Source organism: Thamnophis elegans, unplaced genomic scaffold (genome assembly GCF_009769535.1).
Source record: "Thamnophis elegans isolate rThaEle1 unplaced genomic scaffold, rThaEle1.pri scaffold_62_arrow_ctg1, whole genome shotgun sequence".
Lineage (NCBI taxonomy): Eukaryota > Metazoa > Chordata > Lepidosauria > Squamata > Colubridae > Thamnophis > Thamnophis elegans.
The window spans coordinates 905,848-911,847 of NW_022473900.1; positions in this window are offsets into that span (position 1 = coordinate 905,848).

Consider the following 6,000-nt stretch of genomic DNA (forward strand, 5'->3'; position numbering starts at 1 on the left):
AAATATGTCTGACCCCAATAATCAGGTAATTCACTCCGCTGGGGTCTTCTCATGGGCCCCTGGTGCTGGTGGCTTCTGCATTCTCCTTCATCGCCTCCCCTTTTTTCCCCAAAGTACCTTTGGCTCCAATAGTCAGGGAATTCAGTCGTCTGAGGTTTTCTCACGGCCCCCAGCTCCAGCGAAGGTTGTCGGGGTGGTCTTTGGGTGAGCCCAGCATTCCAGCTTGTCTCCGTCTCTCTTTGTCCCACCGAAGTTGACCAGCGGGGTGGGGGGGGAGGTTCAGGCTGGCTGGAAATTTGCAGTTGAAATAAATCTTCGTGTAAGGATAGGTCAGGCGGGCTGGGTTCGTGTAGAGAAAGGTCGGGAGGTCCCAGTTCACTGGAATCCGCTCCTCCAACGGCCCCTTCCTCCTCTCTGATCGGAGAAGACATTATCTCCCTTCTCGGTAGACGTAAATCTCCTGGAAAGGGTTTTTTTTTTCAGACTTTGCTTCTTGTCAGGCACCACTCCATTACATAATTAGGAAAGAAGACTAAGAGACTCCATGGGTTGGAAATCAAAAGTACTTTTACTAATTATAAATGGTAAGTGAGCAGTAGCAAAGCAAAGTCTGCTTAATTTGGCGCGAAAGCAATTGATATATAGAATAGCCCGTACCCCCCCCCCTTAGGATCAAAGCTCCAGTCCAATCATAAGTCCTTCAAGTGTCAGGTGTGAGATAACTTCAAAAAGACAGGCCGAACGATGGAATGTCGAGGCCGTTGATGTAGGCGGGAAACACAGACGCATGCACAATCCCAACGACTGGTACATCCTAGAACATTCCTCCAGCACATCAATTAACCCCTCCCAAATACAAGCCCCCCCCTTCCCGTTTCATGGCAGCTGAAGCAACAGCAAGGCAGAAGCTGACACTTGCTTCCCACCGCAGCACAGGGGCCGCACAGGCGTGGTTGCTTCCCATCCGGAGGTGGCGGCCACAAGAGCAGTGCGTTGTTGTTGTTGGGGCCAGCCTGCTCGTCCATGGCTGGAGCCGGGCAGCGACTGTAAGGACTGCTCGGGCGAGGTGCGGAGGAAGAACGGAAGGTCCCTAACGCCCGCGACGATGGCTCCAGCCATGGACGAGCAGGCTGGCCCCAACAACAACAACGCGCTGCTCTTGCCGCCACCTCCAGATGGGAAGCCTTGCAGACTCGCTTCCCACCGCAGCACAGGGGCCGCACAGGCGTGGTTGCTTCCCATCCGGAGGTGGCGGCCGCAAGAGCAACGCGCTGCTCTTGCCGCCACCTCTGGATGGGGTAGATTGATGGGGTATTTTAGAATTCAATCAGCGCAATAACAACTAAACAGGCAGGCATGCCAAGTGGCACAGGACAGGCAAGAATTTAGAATTTACCAGGGGCTTTTTAATTAGGGGTGGAGGGAGATGGAACTCAATTCAGGACCGCGTGAGGGAGTCCTGTTTTTTCAAGCAAGAATTCTCAAAGGGCAGTTGCTGCCGCGAACGAAAAGCAGTTTTTAACCCCAAGCGCGATTTCCATCCAAGCCGCCACCACAATCCTTGCAAGCCGGCAAGAAAGCGGAAGCAAGAAAAAAAAAATAACCACCCTCCCAAGCAGCCGGAGCTTGCAAATGGCGACGTTGCAATGAGGGTCGTACTCCTGACCCTCTAAAACTCTCGGGAAACTCCTTCCCAGCCACGGGGGGGGGATCACAGGAGCAGCCCCACTGGCGGGAGAACGATGGGACGGCTGCGAAAAGGCACAAGGGGGGGGGGGAGATTGACAGCAAGGGTCCGTCCCGCTGCTCGCCTTAAAGTTCTCGCCTAGCCGAACTCTGGGGTTGCAGCCGCTGCTCGCCATTCCCTCAACTCAGAGTACGGAGCGCGCGCAAAACCCTGCCAGGCGGGACTCCCCGCAAGCCTCTCGCATATCCCCCCCCCCCGCTTGCTCCATCTTACCAGATTTTGGGGGGTATCTGTAGAGGGAATTGGACGGGACATCCACCTCTTCCACTCCGGCGTTCTGCCAGCAGGTGAGCGCTCCCATGCTTCAGGCACGGCGGCAGAGGGTATCCGGGGTTGCAGAGGGGGGGCAGAGAGGAGGGGGGTGCGTGCGTGCTAAGCGGACTCCAGCCAATCAGTGAGCTGGCTGGGATGGAAAACTTTTAAGCACGCCACGTTTTCCATCCCAGCCAGCTCACTGATTGGCTGGAGTCCAGGCCAATCCAATCAGTGAGCGGCAGACTGGGCTGGCTTAAATTTGTAGGTAGGTAGGATAGAGAAAAGAACGATGAGCCAGCCCAGCAAGCTAGCAGCTGATGGGCGGGAGCTGCGAGCGCCAAAAAAAGCGTGCCTTTTAAAAAGGGACGCGGGAAACTGCATTAAAAAGCGGGGGTGTCCCGCCAAAAGCGTGACATCTGGTCACCTTAAGTTAGAGTGAATTTCAGACTTTTTGACATCATCTCCAGTTGATCTATTTATATGTTATAACCAACATTCTTAGTGCATTTTATCATGCATTTTAACTTGTTCCATTTCAAATCTTAACAAAAGTTTATACATTTTTGCAGTTATATATTTACTGTACATATATTATTCCTTTTGAAGACTTTGGATTTAATATTTTGGTTGGTGGGCTTTGTGCTGGATTTTGCTTTATTGGAACTTGGGGGAGGGCTGTTTGCAGATAAATTTAATGGAAAGGGGATCGGAGAAATGACATTAAGGGCTGGTAGTGTTTAATTAAAGTCCTTAAACACTCTGCATAGGTGCATGGGATCTGGAACAGCACTTAGAAAAATCCTCTGTTATGGAAAAATATATTTTGTTTATATTTTAAGGATTTGGACAATCATTTTTAAATCCCCAAAGACATAAAAATAACACCCAAAGAGTAATGTGGACTATCCTCTTAAATTGAATAGAGAAGATTTATTGGGGTTCCTTCATGGAAACTACAAATAGGTAAAGATGATAAAAACTTCAACAGAAAAAACAGACTAGAAGAAAATAGGAGTTAGAGTTCAATTCTATTTATGGAATCCAAAAATGGCTGGAAGGAATAAGGGAAAATTATTTATTATTAACGGTTAAATAACGAGTTGCTATTTTTGGTGATATATAATAGTTTATCTGATTTGAATAGTATTTCTTTTGGAAAATTTTAATGGTGCAATAAATTAGTTTATAATAGTTATGTTATTATTTTGGAATATCTAAGGGGTTATTTCTGATCATGATTGATAGTTTTCAGTTTTATAGAGTGTTCCATAGAGTAGTAAAAAGTCCCTCTTCTAGTCCCTGCGAACTCTTTGATTGACAGGATGTGCAGCATGCTCATTCTGCTAGGTCACATGGGTAGGTCTCTAGGGTAGAGACTCTTGGTAATAGGCAATCCCTCAAGTAGCTCAGTTCCAGGCATATGAGGCTTTAAAGGTAACCATCAGGGCCTTGAATTGAACCCGGAAACACACCAATAATCAATGCAGCTTGTGCAGAAGTGGTGTTACATGTGACTGGCACCATTTACTACTTGCCCAGCCTGATTCTATACCAGATGATGTTGCCAAATGACCTTCAGCCCCAAGCAGAGCATGTTGCAGTAGTCTGAATGAGAGATTAAGGGCATTCAATGAGTAAGGCCTCCAGGTTCAGGTATGGATACCACTGGTACACCATTTGAAGGTGTGCAGAGACCATCCTAGTCATGGCTGCCTTGCTCTTTTAGCAGAAACCATGAGTCTATGAGACCCAATTTGCATCTTCTCTCACATACACACAAACTTTCCTCACACAGAGGAACCCAACATACATACCGACATCTGTCCCTCTTGAAACAGAAGCACAAAAAGGAGATCCATTTATCAGTATTTCCTCTATCGCAAACGTCCTCTATCACAAACAGATTTGTTTCCTCTTAAAATCACAGAGACAACACCAGCCTCTTGAAAATTGAACATGTGATTGTGCTACTTCATATGTGTCCAGATCTGAGAGTGCTGTTCTTTGCAATTTTCAAGAGGCTGAAGTTGTTGCCCGTGATGCAACTAAAGGGGGGTGCGTATTGAAAGAACCCTGGTTTTCCAACGATAACTCCATCAATGGGCACATCGACTTGCTACCGACTTACCAAGCTTTGAGGCACCGGGAAAGATCCTGCAGGATGAGCAGAGACCAATTTTTATTGGGGAGTAGAGATCAATGGCACCCCACTCTTTTTGGGCATGTAGATTTGTCCTGTGGAGGCATAGCCAGCCCGGACCAAATGCCGAGGATCCCAGCAGAGCAGCTTCAAGTCATAATAGACATGGATAATGATGAACAAGCCAGGCCGGTTACAAGATCACGGGCAAAACAACAAACAAATTTGGTTTATATATATATATATACTTAAAGTCACAACCCCTGGTATGCCCAAGTATGGGAGGATTCCCAAACATGGGTATGGCTAGCTGATGAGAGCTAAATAGCTTGAAATAGATCTATACTAGTCTCCCTTTATTTATTTATCAGCATAAATATAATATAATATTATATATATATATATATATATATATATATATATATATATATATATATATATATATATATATATATATATATATATATATGTTTTTTTATTTGTGCTGATAAATAAATAAAGGGAGACTAGTATAGATCTATTTCAAGCTATTTAGCTCTCATCAGCTAGCCATACCCTTACTGGGATTTGAACCTGGGCTATATTGCACACTAGGCATACTAGGCAAAGATCTTAGCCCTTAGGCCACAGGCTCTTATCCGTTTATCAGCGAAGCCAGGGTGAAAGGTATCTATTAGATTTTTTTACAACCCCTGGTAAGCCCCAATTATGGGAGGAAGCTAACTGCTTCCATCATCTGTCCTTCGGCTCGTCACAGGAGTCCATCACGACAGAAACATAATATATATATATATATATATATATATATATATATATATATATATATATTATATAATATATAATATATAATATATAATATATAATATATAATATTTATATATATATATGTATTCAGAATATAAGAAACAATACATTTTATGAATATGATTGAATAAATGTACAGAAGAACAAGTGAGATAAGTCCCACAATTGGAAATATAATACACTTAAAGGATACAATTTATTCAGAAATTGAACAAACAGAGAGGCTTCCTTGCATATGGAAAGTATTGACTCAGATGATACTTCAAAGGAGGGAACTCTGTAATATTGTAAAGAGTCCCGGATAGAGATATGGAGAGCAGTGAATTAAAACAGTAATATTGGTGCCTAGTATTCCCCAGTAGGGACTCCTGATGCAGAGGATGTTTGTCCAAAACAAAATTCAAAATTTGCAAAGACACATAGAATATTAGTAATAGGAGAGTAGTAGCATGGCTGGGAAGCAATTTTTGTCAAATGTGTCTCTGCACCTGTCCAAAAGTCCTATAAACTCAATTATTTCTTCGACTGTTAGCACAAGACCATTTCTGTCTGCAATATGATGATAAGAAACTGACACTCCATATTTCCAACTTCTGACTTTCAGAGCTTTAAAGACCAGTCCTTTGTGGAGCGCTCAAAATCTCATGGAAATAAAAGCAGATTCACCAATGGTGGATTTTTTACTTTGCATTATAAATTGTTGTCTGCATCCAGCCCATCATCTCTTATACTAGTTGAGACGTGCAAACACTTTTCTTGTATTGTAGAGACCATATAGTGGCCAAATGGACAGAAAAGCTTTCTGCAGAAATGAACATTCCTCAACACCAATGGACCCATCAAGAGAAAGAAGTTCTTGCTTTAGCACAGTGGTGATAACAAGCCACAATGACATCAAAATGATGACATTTTATGACATCATAACACAAATTATGCCTGATGTAAGCAGATGAATTTCATCATTCTTGCTGCTATCCTGTCTTAGGCATCAGCATTTGCCTTATTTAACTTGGTGGTATTAATAAATCTTATTAATACAAAAATACATCACCAA